We start from the raw sequence: 25,298 nt of genomic DNA on the forward strand, positions 1-25,298 counted from the left end.
CATAGGCTTCTGTGTAAGTCAGTTTGGGTCAAACTGGCAGAAAAAGAGTCTTGATTTTGGAAAAAGTAATTGAAACTCAAGTACTGAGAGTCAGTGACCTAGATGGGTAAAATAGGCTCATAACAGATGGTGGGTTTGCATTGTGGCCCCCCTTTCCCTCATTTCCAAACAACCAGGGGGTATACATTACACTGGGTTTCAAATGGGAAGATTTAATTTTTTTCCCTCTGATGTCCAATATCATGTAGATAATATGTGAATGAACTTGTCTTCCATCTAGAAGTGATTTCACATCCAAGCATGCCTTCAAGAGATTACCGCAAATATATGAAGGAATGCTCCAGACTTCCAACTTTTTCCAACTAGTACAAGCCAAGAAAACCCTCCCAAGGGGAAAATGTGTATGACCACAGTCCCATCTATGTTTGAAGCTACCATAAAAGTGAAACCAAAACAGAGGGTAGCACCATCCATTTTGACCTATTATTCAGACAGTAATTCCCTAACTGGTGTGTTCTTTTATTCCTGCTAATAGGATGCATAAGAGAGGTTTGGAATATTGGGGTTTAAATTCCTTGAAACATGCCTCCTGATCAAAGCACTGATCTCCTATTAAAATTTGGAATTATCTTTTGTGCCCATCCTTTTCTATATCTTCCCAACCTCTGTATCGTCCTCCATATTCTTTTCACATACCAAAATATAGTCATGTGCATGCATACTAAGCTTATGTAGTTCAAAAATACTTTGATGTGGACCAGTTACCAAGATTCTTCTTTTTTCTTTACTTTTGTTCATAAATGTGTGCATCACTGAGATTTTATATTGTTGAAAAAACATGAAACTTTTTAGAGGAAGTTATTTTCGTGAATCTTGTTGTTCCAAGATTCTATACTGTTGAAGGCAAATGAAATAGATTGAAAAGCAATAAGATATTTTCAAAATGCAAAAGAGCTATTTTATATGGTTAAAGATAGATAAACAAAAAAACAAGTTGAAGGGCGTTTTCGAAATGCTGAAGTGATTTCATATTTTCGAAGACAACTAAAACAAATTATTTTCTATAAAGCGAGTATGTACCCACAAATATAATGCAAAAATAAAATCCAAGAACCAAATATATCACTAGCTTGTAAAGAAATTATTTTCATTTTCATTTTCTTCCTAAAACCAAGAGATTCATCATTCTCTTGTAAATAAACAATTTTATTTTCATTTTCTTATGTAAACAATGGTCAAGTGCATGTAATGCTATTATTACGCTTTCAAACAAGATTCCTATTAGAAAAAAACAAAATGTTGAAGGGATCAATAGAGATTAAACTCGAACTAGTGTTAAGCAATGCTCAAAACGTGACTTAGTAAAGGGAACTTTGAAGCCTCTTAAAAGTTAATTGGCTAACTACATCTCGGCAAAAGAGAAAATGAGTCGGTTTTAGAATAGAGAGCTATAAATCCATTCTTAAAAGAGGTATTTTGGATTTTTAAAATATTTCGGCTGGAATTTTTACGTAGGAAAGTGATTCTTTGTTATAGATTATCTGGAATATTCTCGAGTGTTTGTCCATTATTTTTTTACATTTGGTTATTTTTATAAGTAAAGTTTTAGAATTCTTAATCACGTTGTCACGAAATTTTTTTTTTTTCCTAATAACTTATCCAAAATAATAATTCTAGAATAATATATGAAAGGGGTGTATAAGTTTAATATATTAATGGACATTAAAAAAAATCATCAACCTCATTAACTAAAACATTACATGAGAAATTTAACAAATAATGACCAGCAAATTGAATATGTGAACAAAAAGTAATAAGCAAACCAAAACATCACATCAACACATAATAAAAACACATATTGACACCAGATATATGTGCAAACCCAAAAAGGGAGAAAACCACGATTTTATTATTGGTGTGATGCAAACGCAAGCTCCTACTTCTTATTACATATGATTTTATGTAGGCTCCAACCTATAGGAGGCTGCTACCTCAATTTTTGGCAAGATGCAACTGCATGGAAGCTCCAACTCCCATATGTTTTCTATGGACTACAACCCACGGGAGGCTCCTACCTGAACACACTCCAACCTAGTCATAAAGTTTGCATATCCCCATCTTCATTTTTGCATCTTCTTCCCTTCAATTCTGCTTCACATAAGCTTCATATGTGTGAGGTAACTAATGCATAATAGCTCAATCAACTTTCACACATTCTCCCACTCTCTAACTTCTCAATGCCTTCCAAAATCACATATTTTATAAAGATGGTTTTCTAGTTGTTTGTATTTCACATAGCGATATGAAGTGAATAGGATTGACTCTTTGACTTCCACTCATTCATTTCCAAACTCTTCATATCTTGAATATTAGAGCACAAAAATAAATAATCCATCTAATATTAATTTCAACCACATGTAATGATTAATTGCATCAACCTAATGCCAACATCAAATAACAATATTTATCATTAATGCATCACAACAATCTTTGCAACATATTTTCCTTTGTCTTGGATTCTTGCCTTTGCATCACAACAATTCATCTCAATCAACAATTTCACATCACAACAAATTTTTCAATATAGCAATCTCTACAACATTATCCAAGCATATCACAACTCCTTTGTGCTGCTCCTTTGCTTGCTTCTCCTTTTCTTGATGCTCTTTCTGTTGCTACTCCTTTTCTTGCTTCTCCTTTGCTTGTTGCTCCTTGTGCAAGCTAATCCTTTGCTTTCTGATCCTTGTGCTTGCTAATCCTTTGCTTGTTTCTCCTTCTGCAACCTAATCCTTTTCTTGCTACTTCTTGTGCTTGTTGCTCCTCTATAACAACATACGTCTTCCTGTGCTTCTTCACCTTGATTGCAACCATGCATGATTGATGTTGCTCCTTTCCTATTGTTTTTCCTTTTCCTGTTGCTTCTCCTTCATTATTCCTTGAAATTATTCCTTCTCCTTTTTTGCTCTTTTTCAATCAATGACAACAATGCCAACAATCTTCCCCTATGGCATTGATGGCTAAACACTTCCCCTGTTCTCTCTCCTTTGACTTCTTCTCTCCTCACTCCTCTACTAAACTCCCCCTTTGACATCAATGGCAATGGGGTTTACATATGTCTTGTAGCCCTTCTATCCACATTTATTTATTCACTATTATTAAGGTACTCAAAATTATGGTTTTCAACTCACTGTAAAATAGTCATCAATGTAGTTGTCACCAATGCATTAATGCTCTACAACCTGTAATGTTGTGTTCTACATAAACAATGTTGGCACTTTAATTGAATTAATGCCACTCTAGATGGATAATTAGGGTTGCTCCAGATTGAGTACTACTCCAAAATGAATGTTGCTCCATATGAAATATAAACATCACTCTGAATACACTACAATATGTTTTAAAATTGTAAGAGAGGCACAAAATATTGTTGTGAGAACATTTTGTAAAATATTGCAAGAATTCATTGGATGAATGCATTGATTAGCACATTGTAAGAATATTGTTGAGAGAACACTTGGTAAGGAAACCGTGGCATGCAATTCAAATGGAATCTCATTGATTGGGATCTGTGCACATTAAAATAAATTGATGCTCTCCATAATGTAAGGAATGTAATGCTTGATATTAAAGGAGGATAGTATTAAGAGCACACAGTATATTATATTGACATAAAATTCATGACATGAATCTCCATGATATGAAGGTTCAACTGAAATATGTTGAGCCCTCTCATATCTCTTCAAATATATCAATATATGAACACATTTCCAACCCAATATACAAATATTTGAAAGTGTATTGCAACTCATGTTCTGTCAAACAACCATTCCTGCATGGGTTCCCAAGAAAAACTTCTTCCTTATGGGTTCTTCGAGTTGTCTATTTTCCTTCATCTCAAGGGAGCGCTCATCTACCTCAAGTAAAAATATGGTGATGACCGCAAGCTTCCCCTCTATTATCTGCAGCACCAACCTCTACTCTGCACAGATTCATCTTCACATTCCTAACTTAGCGCCTTCACTTTTGGTGCCCATGTTTTTCATAACCATTCTAAGTTGAGTGAGTGGTCCCGCCTCCCAAAAATTAGCCTCTACACGCACCTCCCATAGGTAGGGGACTAAGCTGTCCACCACAAAGAATCCCTGCACATCGTAAAAAGAATTATTACCACATGAGAGGTTTGGATTAGTATAGGTGAAATTGCCGAACAAGTTCAAGAAAATCATAATGGACTTGTGTACTCTCGTCCCTGCCCTTTTTTGGAAAATGTGAAACATTCGACTATAACATCCCTAGTAAAATTCCATGTAAAAATATACAAGGCCAGGGATGATGGGACACGTATTCCAATCTAAATGGTGGGTAGGATGTCCTAGTGGGTATTCATTTGGTTTTTTAAGTCTATGGAAATTGGCAAAGGCAATGGCTTAGGCATTAAAGTGCAAAAAAAGTATTTTGGCACATTTATTTCTAAAAATAATGGAAATTAGCAGAAAAGGAACATGAAAGGTCATCGGTTGCATGTAAGGAGGAAATTGAAGGAAAATAATGGAAAAATGAAGAAAATTGAGGCCTCATCAATAAAAAGGCTTATGAGGGTCAGTTTTAATACTTGTTCAGTTCAGTTTTGGAGCTCTTTCATTATTCTCTCTCTCTCTCATACTCTTGGAGACTCAGAGTTTTTTTGGAGCACTCTTGGAGGGTGTGGCATACTTGGATTCTTAGAGAAATAAGGAAAGGGAAGAGAAAGAAAGCACAAGTGGGCATCAACATCAGCAACTACATGAAATTTTCTCAGGTACCAAGTTGCATGTATGATTTCTTCACTAGTTTTGGAATGCATGGCACATGCATGGGGATTCTTGGTTGTGATATGTCACTAACATGGAGGATTTCCTAGATTGACAGTGGATTTTCTAGATTTAACATTTCCTGGATATCAATGGAGTTTGTGGGTTTATTTCCTTGTGTTGTTTTGGTTGGTTATCATGTCTTAGCTTGCGTTGAGTTATTAATTCCTGGATCCTTTGTTGGAAAAACGTTTTGGAAGGCCTGTAATGGATTGGGTTGAGTTACTAGTCATGGCATCCTTGGTTGGAAAAATGCTCTAGAGCATAGTGATAGTCGTGGGTTGAGTTACTAATCCTAGGTTCCGGGTTGGAACAAACACTCTATAGCCTTTGAGGGATGGGATAGAGACGGATCAGATGTTGATTTTGTGATGTTTGACCATGAGGTGGAATCATTGTTTAATGGGTTCAGGTGAATGGCCTCTGGAAGCCTTGGATAAGTTTTGATTGATGTATTTTATGAGATCCCACATTCACACTTGGAATATGGAACGGGGGTGAATGACTGAAGAGATATTTATCTCAGCCATTCTATGGTCAGGTGGAACATGGAAGTCCCATCCCGGGTTTGTATTTTGCATCATTAATGAAAGTTTATTTCTCCTTGTATCTCAATGAGAATTATGGTGGATTATATGTGGTTTATATGCCTATGATTTCATTATTATTTATGTCCCTATTATGATGGTTATTTAAATGTTTTATGACAGTAGCAATGAGTGTCTCTCATCATGTTCTTACTTGTTATTTAATGATCAATGTATCCATGATCTAATGGATGAAATGGAATCTAATGTGATAAGGACACAATAGTTCATAGAGATTCTTAGATAAATATGAGATCCCTACACTTAATTATGTTTTTAACACCTATAGGTTACATGTTGATGATATGTTTGAAAAAATTCGTGTCATGGCTAGTAGGGATCCCATCAAGGTCTTGAACAAGTATTTTCTTTAGTAATTACATTTCCATGTTACTTTACTGATTTGAAGATATGGGGTAATCCTAGGTAGTGTCCTTGGCTCTCAGCCTAAGAAAGTGGCTTAAATCCCAGTGTCCCTAGCACAACACTAACAATTTTCATCCACAATCACTGGTAGGCGGGCTTGTGAGAGTGACTTGAGGTTGTTGGTCGCTCCCTTGCCCATAGCATGAGAGATACTACGGCCCAAGAGACCTAAAACAATAGTGGAACCCAAGGAGAGGTTGTCTGAGTGGTTGACTTGTCCTCTGAGGGTTATGTTGATGATGTTAGATGTATGTAGGGTGTTTTGGTTCCACTTCCTTAATGTGACTTAGGAGGTCGAATCATATCATAGTGGCCTCTTGTCACATGTTTACCTTGGTTGGTTGGTTTCTTTGGTAGATGTGGAAGGAGGGGATTACAGAGAAGTATAAGAGTGTGGTTGCACTCTCCTTGGGCTATGTGTTTGTTATGCATTCAAGTTGGTTGCATATGTCTTCCATATGCATGTATTCCATGTTCTTGTTTCATTTGTATGGTGCTGAGAATGATTGTAGTGATGTTGCCATGTGAAGGTTGAAGGTGTTGTCATGGAGTATGTCTTCATGTGTGTATGGATGACTTATGCATCATTATGCATGTCAGTGTTCACATGTTATCAATTGCATGTGATGAGGTTGTTGTTGTCATGCATGAGGTCATGATTTGTATAATTGTTATGGTCAGGCATTGATGACTAGATTATAGCTAGAATGGTGTGTATAGGGTATTTTCACTCATGTGTTACATGTCTATATGTAGTTGTTATGCATGTATAGTCTTGGTTATAGTTATGCATGAATAATAGGTCAAAAAGGCCTTATGAAGTCATTATATGCAATTTAGGTCATCATAGTGATATTGGTTGTTATGATGCTAATGTGTTGGTTGAGATAGAATAAGAGATATAGATCATCATAATGAAGTTGCAGCATTATAATTTGGGGTAAGAGAAGACTACCATACAAGTATGCTATGTTTGGCATGCATGTATGTAAGTTAAGGATATTTATATGCATTAGGTTTATGTACATGTCTTTTGATGTTATGGTTACATTCACGATATATGTTAGTTGATAAATGTTGTTATATGCACATGTGTCAAATAGTCAAGGATGGTAGTAGCATGTGGTTGTATGCATTGCTATTTTTGTTTTATGATAGTTAGCTTGATAATTAGGTTATATGTTGTTGATGAACATGTTATATGTTAACTCATTGTTGCTATATGTTAGTTAACATGATAATTAGGGTTATTTCATTTAGATCTTGATGTTGTAATTTGGATTGGTCATATGCATGATGGTTATGTTCATTGCATTGAAGATATTGATGTCATATGTATTTTGTTAACATTGTTTGACCTATGCAGATGGTTATGGTTGAGTTATTCAAGTATGAGCTGACATATTTGTGACACGGTGTCATACAAATCTATGCTAACCATACATATGTGATTTTTATGGATGAACGACAAATGCTTATGAACTTATGATGTGAACATGTTAGCTAGTTACAGTTATGAATATCATGATTTAGGTTTGAGTTGATATGTTGTCAAGTTGTATCATACTAACCTAGATTGATTCTGCAGACAAGATAGCCTCCCCTAAAATACACTAAGGTATGAGTTTTCTTATGTAGTATACTTGGTACTTCATTCTTGATTACGCCGTATATTTGGTGTTTGAGTGTTTGGTGTCTATTATGTTGTCTAGTTGACTTATTTAACATGGTATGTTTGAAAATTGGTTGAATGTATGATGAATTTCATAATATGAGTGTTTCTGTTCCAATGACATTGTTTTAACATGATTGTACTAATACATATTGTTAGCGTCAGTATCTGCATACTTCCATCAGGGATCAAATTTGCTCTTTGCATTGTCATTTTAGGGGTCCCATATTGAAATTTTTACATCATTTCATTAGGTCATGACAAACTAATCCACTGATGGTTGTCTTATCTTCAGAAAATCTAATTTCTCCCTCATAGAGTATAGTTGCTGACCCTTCTTCAGGTTGTCCTCAGTTATGGTTTCATGGTAAATTTGCAATCATGCTTCATTAGGTCATAGCGATGTTTTCATTGTGTCTTAGGGTTTCATTACCAAGGTCAAAAGCCTAATTTAAAAGTGTAAATAAAGGTCAGCAAGGGTATGAGGATGATAAATAAGTCAAGCATGATGACTTGTAGGTCAGAGTCACTATATCATTATCTTTTAACCTAATGTAAGTTTCACCTCAAAAACATGTTTTTGAGGTGAAAACAGAGCATTTTGAGTTAATTTGTATTTTTTTATGTAATTTTAAGTCACTCTATGTAACAAATGATCCCAACTGCACCAAATCGTATCTCCTTGCTACAAGAAAAAGAAACACTACAAAAATTAGTTCAAGTTGAGCATTATCCACCTGACAAGAAACAAAGAAGAAAAGGCATTAAAAAAAGAGTTTTCAAGAAGGTCGAGAAACATTAGAAAGTGGGTTTTTTCAAGAGAAAAATAAAAAATTACTCCTATATAAGGTCTCACATTTCATTTTCAAGTTCATCATTTTCATTTGGCAAGTAGGGATTCAAAAAGTGAGAAGAAGTGGAAAGGTTGAGGGACTTTTGGGCAAAGGAGAGTTTGCGTTGTGCTTCTGGAGGGTGGTGCTGCGCGTCTAGAGAAACAGTGGAGTGGCATTGCGCGTAGGCAGACTAGCGATGCACGTTTCAGGCGAGACGAGTGGTGCTGCGCCTCCGAGCCCAGTGTTGTGCATCTAGGGAATTTCCGAGTGTAATTTTACACTGCATTGCGCTTCTAGAGGTGGCGTTGTGCATCTGTGTAGTGACACTACGCATTGAGAAGAAGGGCCATAAAGGCCCCAAACTTCAACAAACTTCAAAATTTCCCTCTCTTACCTTCAATGCAAGTAAGTTGACCTCCCATATTATAGTTTTCGTTTACGCTTCAAACTTGTAAACATCATTTCCCATGGCAACTGTGAAACCCTAAAAATCTCCCTTGGTTATACCTAAACCCTAAAACCCCCATTGTTCCTCCTATCACATATCACTACAACTCTAAACTCTTTCCCTATCCCTTTATCCCTTTTTCCCTATCCCTTTATCACTATTCCATAATATCCACATCCATTTATCCCTCTTCCCAAAGTGAAATTTCTCAAACAAAACAAGCCCTCACTCTCATTTTTATGATTCCTACTCCCTCACTCATTTTATAGCCCATAAGGTCATCTCCCATCCCCTCACTCCTAAATCACTTTCACTCATTCCCTACATACAACCTCAAGCCTTGCAAACACGGATAGAGAGGACCAAGACTATGAGGAGGAGGAAAACACAGGCAGTGACACCTCACCGGAGAGAGCTAGGCATTAGAGAAAACCACACAAGGGAGGCATAATTATCAGAGAAGAGCCATCAAACCTTAGAGAATTGCAAGCCTCTCAGTTGGTTGTCACATGTTTAAGATATCTTGGCTGCTATGAGTTCTGTGACCAGGTAGAGAGAGTTCAACATCACTGTGAGCTCACCAGACTTTTTGTAGCTCATCTTCAGGGAAACAAGGTGACTCTTGCTGGGGTAACATTCACAGTCTCACACTCCATCATTTCAGATGAAACTAGGATTCCAAATGTAGGGGAGAAGTGGTACAAGGCCCAGGACCTGCATAAACACTGTTATGAGCCTTATATCAAACCCTGGTATAGAAATGAGGTGAAGAGACTTTTTCCTTTCAGATTTCTTGAAGACAAGTATGTCCCCATGATGAAAATCATCATGAAATATTTCATTTCTGAGGGCAGATTTCTCAGGCTGTACACCTGTCACATTAGGCTGCTCATGCATTTTACCACGGTAAGGATGTTAAACCTCCCTTATTTCTTATTCAGGAATATTTTGAAGATGGCCCATTTTGTGCTAAAGAAGCCATACCATCAGCAGATGATTAGTGTTTATCATTATTCTCTAATCAACATGATTGTGCTTCATCATCTCAGTCTCCTCAACATCTCTTGGGAGACATTTATTGCTCATGACATCTTTAAGGGTCCTCAAATTCCTCTGCCAATGTCTCAAGAAGCAGGGGGACCTTCTAGCAGTGCTTAGGTTAAAACCGATGAGGGGGCCAAAGAGACTAGAGCTACTAAGGTTCCCGTGACTTACATGACATATCGAAGGGGCATAAGAATATTATTTGTAGATGATACACAAGTGTTTTCTCCACGGGATGTGGAAGGGACCTTGCCTTCCTCATCAACCCATAGGAAAATGCTTGATCCACAAGATGTGGAAGGGGCTTTGACTTCTTCATCAACACAACAGGTACAGGTCCAGTAGTTGTACAAAGGGAAGGAAAAGATGTCGGAGGAGAGTTTTGATGATGAGGAGGAAAGAAACTTTGACTTGATAGAGCATGATGAGCCAGAGCAGCGTTATACTCATCATGGCATGGAAATAATTGACTTAGAGGCTCAAGATGAAGACACAATAAAGGACATCATCATACAAGAAAAGGAGGCTCAAGTCCAAGCATTGATGGACAATTTGGAGAGGGCCAAGTATGTCATCACATATTTGGAATAAGAAAACAAGCAATCTAGTGACAAACAAGTCCTCATGGAGCTAGAACTGCTCAAAGGTAAAACGATAAAGTGACAAAGAGGCACAGGTCACCTTAACTCCTATTGAGAAGGAGATTGAAGATGATAGAGACACTTGGCTTGAGAGAATCAATTTTCACCTGGAGAAGCTATTGCAGAAGGCTGATAGAGACAATCAGATGATCAGGCACATGGCCTACCATTATAGGACCCGAAACAAAATTTGCAACATGAGGGTCAAGAAGATGAAAGCTAGGCTAAGGTGGGCTCTGAAAGGAAAAAAGGAGGAGGATAGGCTTAGGTTGCTTGTTGAAGCTTCCTTGGCTCATTAGGACACTTGATGATGGTTCTTCTCACCAATTTTGGGCAAGTTTGGAAGAATTTTTGTCACTTGCAAATTTTGAAATTTTACACACAAGAAATCTGCCTCAACGTGCAGCGCCACCGGCACTGCGCTTTTCCAAGGGGCACCCAATGCACAAATGGTTTGCATTTTTGGATTCATAACGATGAGGACATGCACCACATGGATTTTCTAAGTTTTTATGGTAGAACTGGTCCACCAAAAGGTCGAAAAACACCCTAAAAATGACCTTTCTACCACTTTTTGGACAGACAGAAGTAGTCTCGGGAGAATAAATTTTTGAGGGGTGAAATGAGCTTCAAATGCAGAAATTCCAGGTGTTTTGGAAAGTAGACTTGGAGACCTTTCCAATGAGATATCATGATATAAATTTGGATGCGGAAGGCCTCCAAAAGGGACGTGAAAGTGGCACAGCGCGTTGGGCTAGTGGCACTGCATGTAGGGCAGATTTTGCACAAGATGCCTATTTTTCCATTTTTTTTTACTGTGTTCATTGATTCTCTCTCATGGAGCATGTTTTACCTTTGAAAATGATGACTTGGCATGTAAATATGATGGATAAATAGTGGTAGAGGGTAGATTCATTACATTAGAAGTCAATTTCAGCTCAAATGAATTAGTTTTTCTCTTTTAGAGGCAAGTTGTTGAGATGCTTATATTCCTATTTCTTGTTCAATGTTGGTTAGGTTAGCTCCTCATCTTAGGGATTCAACCCCTGAGGATGGGAGGAGGTTGAAACAATGTCTATATCTTCTTCTTCTTTCTCATTGTAAAGGGTTGGACTCAGTTGGATGCTCAGACCTTGATTGTACATCATTTTGTAGCAATTTAGTAGGAGATTAATAAGATTTGCAACTATTTTTATGGGATCCATGTGGTATGGAGTTTTAGTACAGTTTCTTCTTTTGTGATCATATGTTAATGTGTTTTGTATACTTCATTAATCATTTCATTGCTTCTAAGTGAATTCTTTCAAGTTGATAGGCAGAATTCATTACATCAGTGCTCTGCTTTGGGAAAACATTCACCATTTCATGTTTTTTGCAGTCTAGGAAGGATTCATGGTTTTTACATTCTCTTCTTAGTTTCTCACCAGTCTTAAACATCTCACCCCATCAAGCCCTAGAGTGCTAAGACTTATGCCTACCTTGCCCCATTGAACACCCTAAAATTTTGACCTAATTCTCTAGCCCTAAACTGTCTAGATCCTCCTAATCCGACAAAAATCCTTCAAAATCCAAATCAAAACTTTGTGGTACTATACCTAGCCTAAAATCCTTTTCCTAATCTAGTCATCTTGGGTGAGATCCTTACAGAAAGAGCCCTCTCCCAACCTAGTAGGGCTCGCTACTTGGCTAAGCGTGGTTTGTGGTTACCTTGGCATTGCCTTCCTTCAACCTGAGGTTCAATCCAGGTGTTAACATAGTGGCGACCATACTAGGGAATGAAAAACTAATCACCCTAGTAGTAGCTTTCATTTGAATTCTTAAGTTTATGGATGATGAGTTTTAGAATTTACTAGGCTGAATTGGAAAGTTTTAAAGCAATATATAAAACTTCGAAATTTGAGCACATTGGCTTTCAGAAAGTACACTATTGCCAATCCAGATCCAAACCCTTCCACAGTAGTGGATAATCCCAGTCTGATTTCGAGAAGATTCAAAAGACAAGAAAGTTCAGTCAGTACTACACCTTTAATCAAAGTAGATTCATACCCTAATGAGTGGTTGTTTTTAGAAGAGCTCCCATTTGATCTGTCGTTTGACCTTTCCCTATTTAGAACTAGGTCTGAAAGTGCACTTGATGACATAGTTCTAGATCTAGAGTTTATTGCAAATCTCGAAGTCCAAAAGGCAAACCGGTCAATTGATGAGTATATTCTAAATTCCCCTCAATCATCCCTTACTACTACTAAGATCCATGAGCTTTCTGAACAAGTGTCCACTACCCTTAGTTCATCAGCATTCCCTTCAACCTCTGAAGTTCATTCCCCATCTCCATTTATACCTGCACTTCCCTATCAACCTATCATTCCCCATCAATCACCTATTACTCCTGGTTCTCCATCAACTATTGTATCAACTCCTAGTAGCCCAATCCTTGCTTTAAATACACCACCTCGACCTCGAGTTATGGGTGCCCAGTATGCACCTCTTGTTTGACCTCAGAATCTTGGTGCCATGCCCACTGATTATCAAACCAAAATACCTCTCCTTGATGCCACTCAAACCATTACAACTCAGCAACATGTTGATAAAATGAATGATTTCTTTGACCTCCATGAAGTAGAGATTGAAGATGTTTCGATCAGATTATTTGTACAAAGCTTTGGAGGTGAAGTTCAAAAATGGTTCAGAGCTTTACTAGAAGCTTCTATCACCACTTTACCAATCCTCCATAAGTAGTTCCTAGATCGGTGGGAGGTGAAGAAGAATCCACTTTAGATTTTATTCGAATATGAGAACATCAAAATAAATGTCGGCGAGAGTGTGCAAGACTATTGTGTGAGGTTTAATGCAGTATACAATGCTATTCCTGCTAACATTAAACCACCAGAGGGATTGGCTTTGCTTAAGTTTCCAGATGGTTTCGATGCTAATATGGCATATCAATTGCGAGAACGAGATCCTACCACACTAGAAGACACACAAATGAATGTTGTAAGTGTAGAAGCAAACTTGCTGGCCAAAAGAGCAAGAATGAGATCTGAGAAAAGAGTGACCATAAAAGAAGAAGCATATACTTTAGATGTAAAGATCGATACATTGATTCGAACAGTGGAAAGGATTGTTGACCAGTTAACCATCATAGATAGACCTGAACCACCAATCCAGAATCCAAATTTTAGAAGACAGAAACAGCCCCAATTCCGAATCAAACAGAGAGAACAAAAAGCACCAAAGTAATCAGCGCAACAATAGCAGATCAGAACTCCCTTACAGTAGAATTATGTTCAAGGAATGGAAGAAGAAGATGAGGAAGATCTAGTAACTGAAACAAATCACTTTTTCACTGCTGACGGTATGCCTATATTTCTGACTGAAGATGAAGAATACACAGAAGTTCCCGACATTCAAAGGGATGAGGATTATATCCTAGCAAATGATGTGGTTTTGGAGGCTGAATCTAATGATTATCAGTGTGGATATATGAATGCTTTGACTGCACAGTAGAGGCAGTACTCTTTAAGGAGTAGAGATGTACCGGTCAATCCCATTCACAAAAGAAAAGATGTGCAATCAAAGAATGATTCCTCAAACACTCAAAAGAAAGGCAAAGAGCTTGCTGATCCAAATTCTAGCAAGGTATAATCAACTAGCATCACTGCAAACAAGAAGAAAAATTAGCAAAAAGATAGTGCAATGAAAGAGCAAGTAGATAAGAAGGACATTGGTGTCAAAGAGGTAGAAAAAGTTTCATCCTTTAATTTAGAAAGTGAAATTGCTAAATTAAAAGTGTCCATTCCTTTGACTGAGCTTGTTAAGAATAACAATTATAAACACCATGTATCTAGAATATTGCAAATAGATCCTTTCTCAGACATGGTGAATGTCGAGGATGATCATCTTGAGCTCATTTTTGGTCCAGCCATAGAAAGTCAGCCTGAAGATAGTGAAGTTCCTCCCTTTTATCTGAGTCTTAGATTGCATGAGTATATTCTCCATAATGCTATGTTAGATTTTGAAGCTTCCCACAATTTGATGCCTAAAGCCATTATGAAGAAGTTGGGCCTAGATATCACCCGGAAATATCATGATTTGTACTCCTTTGACTTCGGTAGAGTTTGTTGCACTGGTCTCATCAAAGATTTGGTGGTTTCTTTAGATCAAATCCCAGCCAAAAATGTCTTGATGCATGTGGTAGTTGCTGATATACCGCCTCGATTTGGTATGCTATTATCTAGATCATGGCGTGCTAAAGTCAAAGGCACTTTACAACTTGACTTCTCTTATGCTACCATCCCTATTTTGAGTCAATTGAGGAAGTCGTACCGGGAAAAGAAAATGAAGTATATGATCACTAGTAAAGAGAAGCCTGTGAATCGTCTGATAAATGATGTACATACTAATTTAGAGTCCTTTGTTTTGTACTCTGATAGTGGATTGAATGATGTAGATATTCAACTTGTAAAAGTAGATGATGTACCAGAAATTTTTTAGAATTTTAGAGTAGTTCTTAATCAAGAAAAAGAAAAAATAGAAAGTTCTTCTGAGCAGCCTACATAGCAGCGGAAGTTCAATCAAAAACAGAAAAATGAAGTAATCAACAAAGTTAAGTCAGAGAAGGAGACAAAATTTTAGCATCTAGAAGATGAAGTCGGCCTTTGGAGTATGGACTCTGATGGTGCTGTGGGTAAGGATGGTGCTGGTATTGGAATTTGGATTTGAAGCCCTGCTTTTTAGCCTACCAAAGTCCCAAGTAATGTTACAGTATGTTCCTACAAGTTAGCTTTTGATTGCTCTAATAATGAAGTGGAGTATGAGGCTTTGATTACAGGTCTTAAAATTTTGAAGAATCTAGATGCGAAAAGGATTTCTGTTTATGGTGATTTAGAGCTGGTGATTAAACAAGTAAAAGGAGAATATCAAGAAAAACATTTGTGGATGAGAGCCTATAGAAATGCAGTTTTGGAAATTTTGAGGATGTTTCTAGAATATACCTTGATAGTAGTACCCCGGACTCAAAACATCATTGCAGATTCACTCGCCATTGTGGCCAGCAATTTGAAGATTCCAATGAATTCTAGCAACAAATTTGAAATTCATGTCAAACATAGACCTACTGTTCCTGATAATTTTAGGTATTGGCAAGTTTTTTGGGATGATAATAAAATTAATGCCTTCTTGCATAATGAAGGACAAGAAGGCATTAGATCGACCTTTAGAGGAGCTTTTTGATCAGGATGATGTGGAAAGAAAACCGACCTTGGTTCCTATGGAAAAAAGAGTTGAAGATGTAAATCTTGGAACAATTGATCATCCTAGGCTTGTAAAGTTATCAAAAGCATTGTCTCCCGAAATAAAGGCTAAGTATGTTAGATTACTTTCTAAATTTTTTGATGTTTTTTCTTGGGATTATTCAGATTTGAGAGTGTATGACAAGGATATCATTCAGCATACTATTCCTATCAAGCCAGATCAAAAACCTTTTAGACAAAAGTTGAGAAGAATCAATCCAAAGCTACTGCCATCGATCGAGAAAGATGTAAATAGATTGTTTAAAGCTGGCATCATTGTTCCAATTAGATTTTCTAATTGGATTTCAAATTTGGTCTCGGTATGAAAGAAGACTTGAGAGATAAGGTTGTGAATAGATTTCTGGAACCTCAACAAAGTGTCCTTAAAGGATAATTACCCTCTTCCTAAGATGGACCATATTCTACAAAGAGTAGTTGGAGCATCATGGACGTCACTACTAGATGGTTACTCAGGCTATAATCAGATCTTGGTTCATGTAAAAGACCAAGACAAAACTTCCTTCACAACACCTTGGGGAACTTTTCAGTATGCCAAAATACCATTTGGGTTGAAGAATGTCGATGCCAATTTTCAGCGGGTGATGGACATAGCTTTTGCTAATGAGAAGGATGTTTTCTTGGTAGTTTATTTAGATGATCTGATGGTATTTTTTGGTTCTGACGATGAGAATTTGCATTGCTTAAGGATTGTCTTTCAAAAATGCAAGAAGTTTGGGATTTCTCTAAACCCAAAAAAGAGTCCTTTTGCCATGGACGAGGGTAAGCTCCTTGGTCATATAATTTCTAAAGATGGTATTTGCATTGATCCTTCAAGGGTGGAGGCAATCTAGCATATAGACTTTCCACGCAACAAAAAGGAGATTCAGGCTTTCAATGGTAAGATGAATTTCTTATGTAGATTTATACCAAATTTGGCTAAGAATTTACGTGAAATAACTAATATGTTGAAAAAGGACAGCACTGTGAAATGGACCGAGGATGCCATGAAATCATTCAACTTGGTAAAGTTTGCTTTAACCACAACCCCAGTCTTGATTAGTCCTGATTATACTCATGATTTTATTATATTTTCATTTGCATCCGAGCACACCATGGCTGCGGTGTTGATGCAAAACGAGGATCAGGTGGAGCAACCAATTGATTTTTTCAGTAGGACTATTCGAGATGCTGCCTTGCGTTACGATATAATGGAAAAACAAGCATTGGCTCTTATAAAAGCATTGAAGGATTTCAGAGTATACATTCTGAATTCACATACTATAGCATATGTTCCTAATGCAGCAGTCAAGGATGTTCTCATTCAAACTGATCCAGAGGGAGAAGAGGTAAGTGGATAGCAGCCATGTTGGAATATGATCTTGAGATTAAACCTACCGAACTGTTCAAAGGACAAGGCTTGGCAAAAGTGATGGCCGAATCAAATCTGCATGCTTTGGACATAAATCTTATTGTAGCAATGTCAGAGGATGAAGATGGTGGCTCACTCATTCAAGTATCAGAAATGTTTCTCAAATCACCTTGGTATTCTGATATAGTTTATGTTCTTTAGCATCTTTCACCACCTCCTGGAATGTCGAGAAGTAAAGGTAGGTCACTAAAACTAAAGTCTGCAAAATTCTGCATTTTAAATAGTGCTCTCTATTGGAAAGATCTAGGAGGAATTCTTCTTAATTGTTTGGTTGAAGATGAAGCTCAGCAGGTAATGAATGATTTTCATAGAGGTGATTGTGGTGGTCATTTTTTTTGGAAAACAACAGCTAACAAAGTGTTAAGAGCAGGATATTATTGACCAACTTTGTTTTCAAATTTATATAAGACAGTGATGGGATGCCATGAATGCCAAGTTTTTCAAGGAAAAAGGAAGTTGCTTCCTCTTCCTTTGAAGCCAGTTGAAGTAAATGCACCATTCCTGTAGTGGGGACTTGACTTCATAAGGGAAATCCATCCCACATCATCATCAAAACATAGATGGATTTTCACAGTTACCAATTATTTCACCAAATGGATTGAGGCCATTCTCACAAGGAAAGCCATGGACACGGTAATTATCCAATTTTTAGAATCTAATATCTTGTCTTATTTTGGTTTCCCTCACAAGATTATAATAGATAATGTAGCAGCATTTAAGTCCAAGAAGATGGTTGAGTTTTGCAATAATTACAATATTACATTGGGTCATTCCATGGCATACTACCCACAGGGAAATGGATTGGCTAAATCATCAAATAAATCCTTGGTGAACATTATCAAGAAAATGTTGGAGGCAAAAAAAAAGAATTGGCATTGAAAGCTTGTTAATGCCTTGTGGGCCGACAGAGTGAGCAGCAATAAATCAATAGGTATGTCACCCTTTGAGTTGGTTTATGGTACTGATACATTATTTCCTACATCACTTGCAGTCCCGGTCATGAGATTGTTACAGGAAGCTGGCAACGAAGAGGATGATATTCAGCGCAGAATTAATCAAATGATTCACCTTCAGTAAACAAGGGAAGAAGTTTCCCAAAACACTTTCCCGTTGCAGGAGAAGATAAAGAAAATTTATGACCACAAAACCAAAGCAAAAAAGTTTCAGTTGGAAGATGTAGTGCTTTGGTGGGATGCACGGAATGAGGAAAATGGAAAGCATGGTAAGTTTGAAAATTTATGGAAAGGACCGTATAAAATCTCATCTTATTGACGACATAATCCATTTTTGTTGAATGAAATGGATGGTCAGGAATTTTCAGGAGGGCCAGTGAATAGTAGGCTCCTAAAGCACTTCTAGTTTTGAGGTTGTTCCATGAAGTTACCTCACCTTCATTGTATATACTAGTTTGCTTCTCCTTGAAATGTTTCAAGTACATTGTCATCTAAGCTTGGGGTCCGAAGTGAAGGCTATAAAGATTGAATTATTATTGTCAAGTTTGGTTGATTTGGTTTATAGTCAAGTTTAGAGTCGGTTGTGAGTCAGTCAGTTTTTAGTTTGTATTGAGTCATTTTTCATTTTTTTGTTTGTTTGACCATATTGCCCAATTGATGAGGCACTTGGTCTATGGTGTTCTTGACACCTCCAAGGAGCTGCCATCCCCAATAAGGCCAATGTTAGTGTCAATATCTGCATACTTCCATCAAGAATCAAATTTTCTCTTTGCATTATCATTTTAGGGGTCCCATACTGAAATTTTTACATCATTTCATTAGATCATGACAAACGGATCCACTGATGGTTGTCTTATCTTCAGAAAATCTAAGTTCTCCCTCATAGAGTATACATGATAACCCTTCTTCAGGTTATCTTCAATTATGGTTTCATGGTCAATTTGCAATCATGCTTTCATTAGGTCATCGGGCATGTTTTCATTGGGTCTTAGGGTTTCATTACCAAGGCAAAGAGCCTAATTTAAAAGTGTAAATAAAGGTCAGCAAGGGTATGAGGATGATAAATAAGTCAAGCATGATGGCTTGTAGGTCAGAGTCAATATATCATTATCTTTTAACCTAATGTAAGTTTCACCTCAAAAACATGTATTTGAGGTGAAAACAGAGTATTTTGAGTTAATTTGTATTTTTTATGTAATTTTAAGTTGTTTTATGTAATAAATGATCCCAGCTGCACCAAAGAATCTCTCCTTGCTGCAAGACAAAGAAACACTACAAAAATTAGTTCAAGTTGAGCATTATCCACCTGACAAGAAACAAAGAAGAAAAGGCATTAAAAATAGAGTTTTGAAGAAGGTCAAGAAACATTAGAACATGGGTTTTTTCAAGTGAAAAATCAAAATTTACTCCTATATAAGGTGTCACATTTCATTTTCAAGTTAATAATGCTCATTTGGCAAGAAAGAAGTCAAAAAGTGAGAAGAAGAGGAAAGGTTGAGTGAGTTTTGGGCAAAGGAGAGTTGGCGCTACGCTTCTGGAGGGTGGCGCTGTACGTCTGGAGAAGTGGTGGAGTGGAGTTGCCCGTAGGTAGACTCGTGTTGTGCATTTCAGGTAGGAGGAGTGGCGCTACACGTCTGGAGAATTTCCCAGTGTTATTTTACACTGCGCTGTGCTTCTAGAGGTGGTGTTGCATGTTTGTGCAGTGACACTACACGTTGAGCAGAAGGGCCATAAAGGCCTCAAAACTTCAAAAAACTTCAAAATTTCCCTATCTTACCTTCAATGCAAGTAATTTGACCTCCCATACTACAGTTTTGGTTTGCATTTCAAACTTTTTAACATCATTCCCCATGGCAAGTGTGAAACCCTAAACATCTCCCTTGGTTATGCCTAAACCCTAAAACCCCCATTGTTCCTCCTATCACCTATCACTACAACTCTAAACTCTTTCCCTATCCCTTTATCCCTATTCTATAATATCCACATCCCTTTATCCCCCTTCCCAAAGGGCAATTTCTCAAACAAAACAAGCCCTCCCTCTCATTTTTATGATTCCTACTCCCTCATTCATTTTCTAGCCCATAAGGTCATCTCCCATCCCCTCACTCCTAAATCACTTTCACTCATTCCCTTCATACAACCTCAAGCCTTGCAAACATGGACAGAGAGGACCGAGACTATGAGGAGAAGGAAAACACAGGTAGTGACACCTCAGAAGATAGAGCTAGGCATCAGAGAAAACCACACAAGGGAGGCAAAATTATCAGAGAAGAGCCATCAAACCTTAGAGAATTGCAGGCCTCTCAATTGGTTGTCACATGTTGCAGATATCTTGGCTGCTATGAGTTTTCTGAGCAGGTAGAGAGATTTCAACACCACGCTGAGCTCACTAGAATTTTTGTAGCTCATCTTCAGGACAACAAGGTGACTCTTGCTGGGGTAACATTCACAGTCTCACCCTCCATCATTTCAGATGCAACCAGGATTCCAAATGTAGGGGAGAAGTGGTACAAGGCCCAGGACATGGATGAACACTATTATGAGCCTTATATCAAACCCTAGTACAAAAATGATGTAAAGAGACTTTTTCCTTTCAGATTTCTTGAAGACAAGTATGTCCCCATGATGAAAATCATCATAAAATATTTCACTTGTGAGGGCAGATTTTCCAGGCTGTACACCTATCACATCAGCCTCCTCATGCATTTTACCAGGTGAGGATGTTAAACCTCCCTTATTTCTTGTTCAAGAATATTGAGAAGATGGCCCATTTTGTGTAGAAGAAGCCATACCCTCAGCAAATTAGTAGTCTCTATCATTATCTCCTGATCAAGATGATTGTGCTTCATCATCTCAGTCTCCTCAACATCTCTTGGGAGAAATTTATTGCTCATGACATCTTCAGGGGTCCTCAAATTCCTCCACCAGTGTCTCAAGAAGCAGGGGGACCTTCTAGCAGTGCTCAAGTTAAAACTGATGAGGAGGCCAAAGAGACCAGAGCTACTAAGGTGCCCAGGACTTACATGACATATTAGAGGGGCATAAGGAGATTATTTGCAGCTGATAGGCAAGTGTTTTCTCCATGGGTTGTGGAAGGGACCTTGCCTTCTTCATCAGACCATAGGAAAATGCTTGCTCCACAAGATGTGGAAGGGGCTTTGCCTTCTTCATTAGCACAATAGGTATAGGTGCAACAGTTGTACAAAGGGAAGGAAAATATGCCAGAGGAGAGTTTTGATGATGAGGAGGAAGGAGACTTTGACTTGAAATAACATGATGATCTGAAGCAGTGTTATACTCATCATGGTGTGGAAATAATTGAATTAGAGGCTTACGATGAAGACATAATAAAGGACATCATCATACAGGAAAAGGAGGCTTAAGTCTAAGCACTGATGGACAATTTGGAGAGGGCCAAGTATGTCATCACATATTTGGAACAAGAAAACAAGTAGTTGAGTGACAAACAAGTCGTCATGGAGCTGGAACTACTCAAGGTAAAACGACAAAGTGACAAAGAGGCACAGGCCACTTTGACTCCTATTGAGAAGGAGATTGAAGATGATAGAGATACTTGGCTTGAGAGAGTCAATTTTCACCTGGAGAAGCTGTTGTAGAAGGCCAATAGAGACAATCAGACGATAGATATGATTGTTTTTAATGTTTGCTTTAAACTTGATAGATATGATTGTCTTAATATTTGGAATATGTGGTTGACATGCGTGAGCACCTGCAGGAAGCATGCTTGGTATTATCATCACAAGGTAAAACTTGATGTGTTTATATAACTAACAATTTGGTGATGTGACAGTACATAGTAAGCCTTGAATGCAACAAGGTAAAAAAGGGTAAAAGGAAGGATTTGGACAAGAATTAATTTGGCTATGTTTGGAAACCTTAATTCCAAACGAATAAACGCCATGCATACAAGGAGTCTTCTTAACCTTGATCTTGTCTCACCTAATGTGGATATGTGCTATAGTCATGAACATGTACTTGACAGGTATATTAGCCAGTATCTAGTTGTAGGAGGATCTATCAAGGGAATTAGAGTCACTTGAGAGATGGCGTCGATGTGTTTAGTTGCAAGCAATGTGCTTGGCACAACAAGATAAGGTAACTGATGTATAGTTATGCACTGATAGTTATGTGTTTATGGAAATATGATGTAGGGCATTGCATGGCAAAGAGATTGCCACAAAATCTTGAAGAAGGACCAGGTTGAGATTTCCTTGGGAACCATGGGGATTGATTCATGATGTTTTTTGCTAATATTGTGCTTTTGGTCTTTTGGTCCTTGGTTGTGCTTGATTGCAGTTTTTCTTTCGTCTTATGCATAGCCATGTCACCTGGGTTGTGGTGTCTTTATTTGTTTCATGGTTTTCTTCTTGGTTGTTTCTTGTCTTGCATTTTATGTTTTGAGTGTCTTAGGAATTTTTTGGGAAAGAGGAAAAGTTGATGGAGCTCAGGAGAGTTGTCTAGTGCCCAATACGTAATGTAAGACAAAGATGAGGTTAGATATATGAGTAAGCACAATGGAAACTAAGACTATGATAGTCGGTTGGAATGGTTGGGTCCATTGTGGTAATGGGACGATGACAGAACAATCATGGGAAAGGTAATCAAGGAAAGGTAACATAAAGGGATATGAGGTTTCAGATGCCTTGTCTATGATTGGGAATGATTGTGCTCAATGTTGTGCATGAATAAAGGAAGTTCTCTTAACCTAGACCTTATGTTATCTAGCGATTATATATGATCATGTTTATGATGATGTTTATTTATGTATACATGTATGTATGTATGTCGTGGTCTAACGGGATGATGATTGCTTTATGGTGATTACTATATATTTATGTATCCATGTATCCATGTTACTATCTGACAAGATGTCAGGGATCATTCTTGTGGAGGAATGATTTCTTATGCAGGTGAATGACATGAAGAAGTTTCTGGTTCATAAGGAATCAATGGGGAAGAGTAGTCATAACAGATATATGAGGTCAGTATCATGTGTTTATGATTTTATATTATGTTATTATATTATGTTTATGGACAAACTGTACCAAGGGATGCATTAGTGAAATGAAAGCAGTGTGGTCTGTGGCATACTAGGATAAGCATGAATAAGACACTAGAAGCAAGGTTTCATGGTAAGGACAGTGTGGTTTCAGATGTGTGGTATTATTTTTGTGCATATGTTGTATATGTTGTGCATGTTGCATCTATGATGATTGTGTGCATGTAGTATTGTGCATATGTATTATGTGTACATGTTGATTATTTAATGTTATGTACATGGTGTTATTATAGATAGTGTTGTATGAATGTTACATATTCAGTGTTGGGTATAGATGATTCTATGTACATGTTGGATATCCAGTGCTATGAACATGTGCTTTTGTATGCATGTTGTACCGATGGTGATATGTACATATGGTGTGGTGTACATGATTGTACAAGTGGTGTTTTGTTCATGTGGTGTCGTGTACATGTTGTACAAGTGGCATTGTGTGCAGGTGGTGTTGTGTACATGTCATGCATGTGGCGCTATATACATGTGGTGTCGCATACATGTCATACATGTGGTATTATGTACATGTAGTATTGTGTGCACATTTTACAAGTGGTGTAGCGTACATGTGGCATTGCGTACACATTGTGCAAGTGGCACTGTGTACATGTGATGTTGTGCACACGTTGTGAAGGTGGTGCGGTGTATAGCTAGTACTGTGTACATGTTTTACGTATGGTACTAGTGCATGTATGGTATTGTTTGCATGCCATACAAGTTGTGTTGAGGGAATATGGTATTAGGTGTGTGCATGGTGTAGGTGTATGTGTTTTGTTATGCACTAGGTGTAGGTGTATGTATTGTATTGTATACAATGGGTGTAGGTGTATGCGTTATATGTCAGGTGTAGGTGCATGTATTACATGGATTTGTATGTTGTGTGTGGTCGTATGTGTGTGATGCACACTATGTATATGTGCACCTGGTTGAGGAGAAGGCATTGGGTGTTTGTCACGTGTGGAAGTCGATCTAGTGTCTATACGAAATAAGAACAAAGGCAGAACTAAGGATTGATTAAAGGATAAGTATCAGTATATTATTTCAGTTTTATTATGCATGTGATTTATGATTCTGGTATATGATGATTACATGTGAATTATGATTCTAGTTTATGATGGTTATATGTGATTTATGATTTTGATCTATCATGGTTATGTTTTGAGCTAACTTGGTGAGATATTTTTATACATGTTTTGGTCAAATATTCTAGTTTGACTCATTAGGGGTATTTTGAGGTCTAAAATGGGATTCCTAAGGAAATTATAAAATAATAGTGGAAATAATAATATGAGATTAGATTACATCATCAAATTTTATAGGGAAAAAAGAAAAAAACTATTTTTTCAACTTGTATTTTCAACTTATGTCCCTATAGGTTTACTCAAATTTCAAGAGGAAACACTCGTTGGATGAAAAATTTGATTCCTCGTCTAAGGATCACCCATGTTGGATATTTTCTATGGACCCTACAACACTAAAAATGAAAAATACATGAAAAATATGATCACAATCACGCCTTTTCATGTATTTCTCATTTTTCGTGTAGTAGGGTCCATCGAAAGTATGAAACATGGTTACTCCTCGGAAGAAGAATTACATTTTTCATCCAACCAGTACTCCTGGTGAAAATTTTAGTAAAACCTTAGGGAGATAAGTTAAAAATACGAGTTGAAAAAGTAGTTTTATTATTTTATTATTTTTTAATCTTTTTACTTTTTTACTCAAAAATGGTGAATCATCCCCCATGGTTGACATCATCATCTTGAATCCTATTGGCTCTTATAAAGTTTATTTTGGTTGTACATTTTTCTTAGAAGGCCCATTTTAGACCTCAAAATTCCCCTAACGTGTTGTGACAAGGAGAGAACATGATTGCAAATGTACCTTATTGAAAAGCTACCAATGAGGTATGATGTGAATTTATTTTAGTTTATTTTAAATCTAATGGAAGTCATGTGCTTGGTATAAGAAAGCATGACATGCCCGATTGGGTGATTGAAATCGACTACAATAATTTGAAGCAACAAAAGGAATTGCAACGTGCAATGGTATG

The sequence above is a fragment of the Pinus tabuliformis genome, chromosome 8 (assembly GCF_031772625.1).
Source record: "Pinus tabuliformis cultivar Carrire ecotype Pingquan chromosome 8, CPIR1, whole genome shotgun sequence".
Taxonomy (NCBI): domain Eukaryota; kingdom Viridiplantae; phylum Streptophyta; class Pinopsida; order Pinales; family Pinaceae; genus Pinus; species Pinus tabuliformis.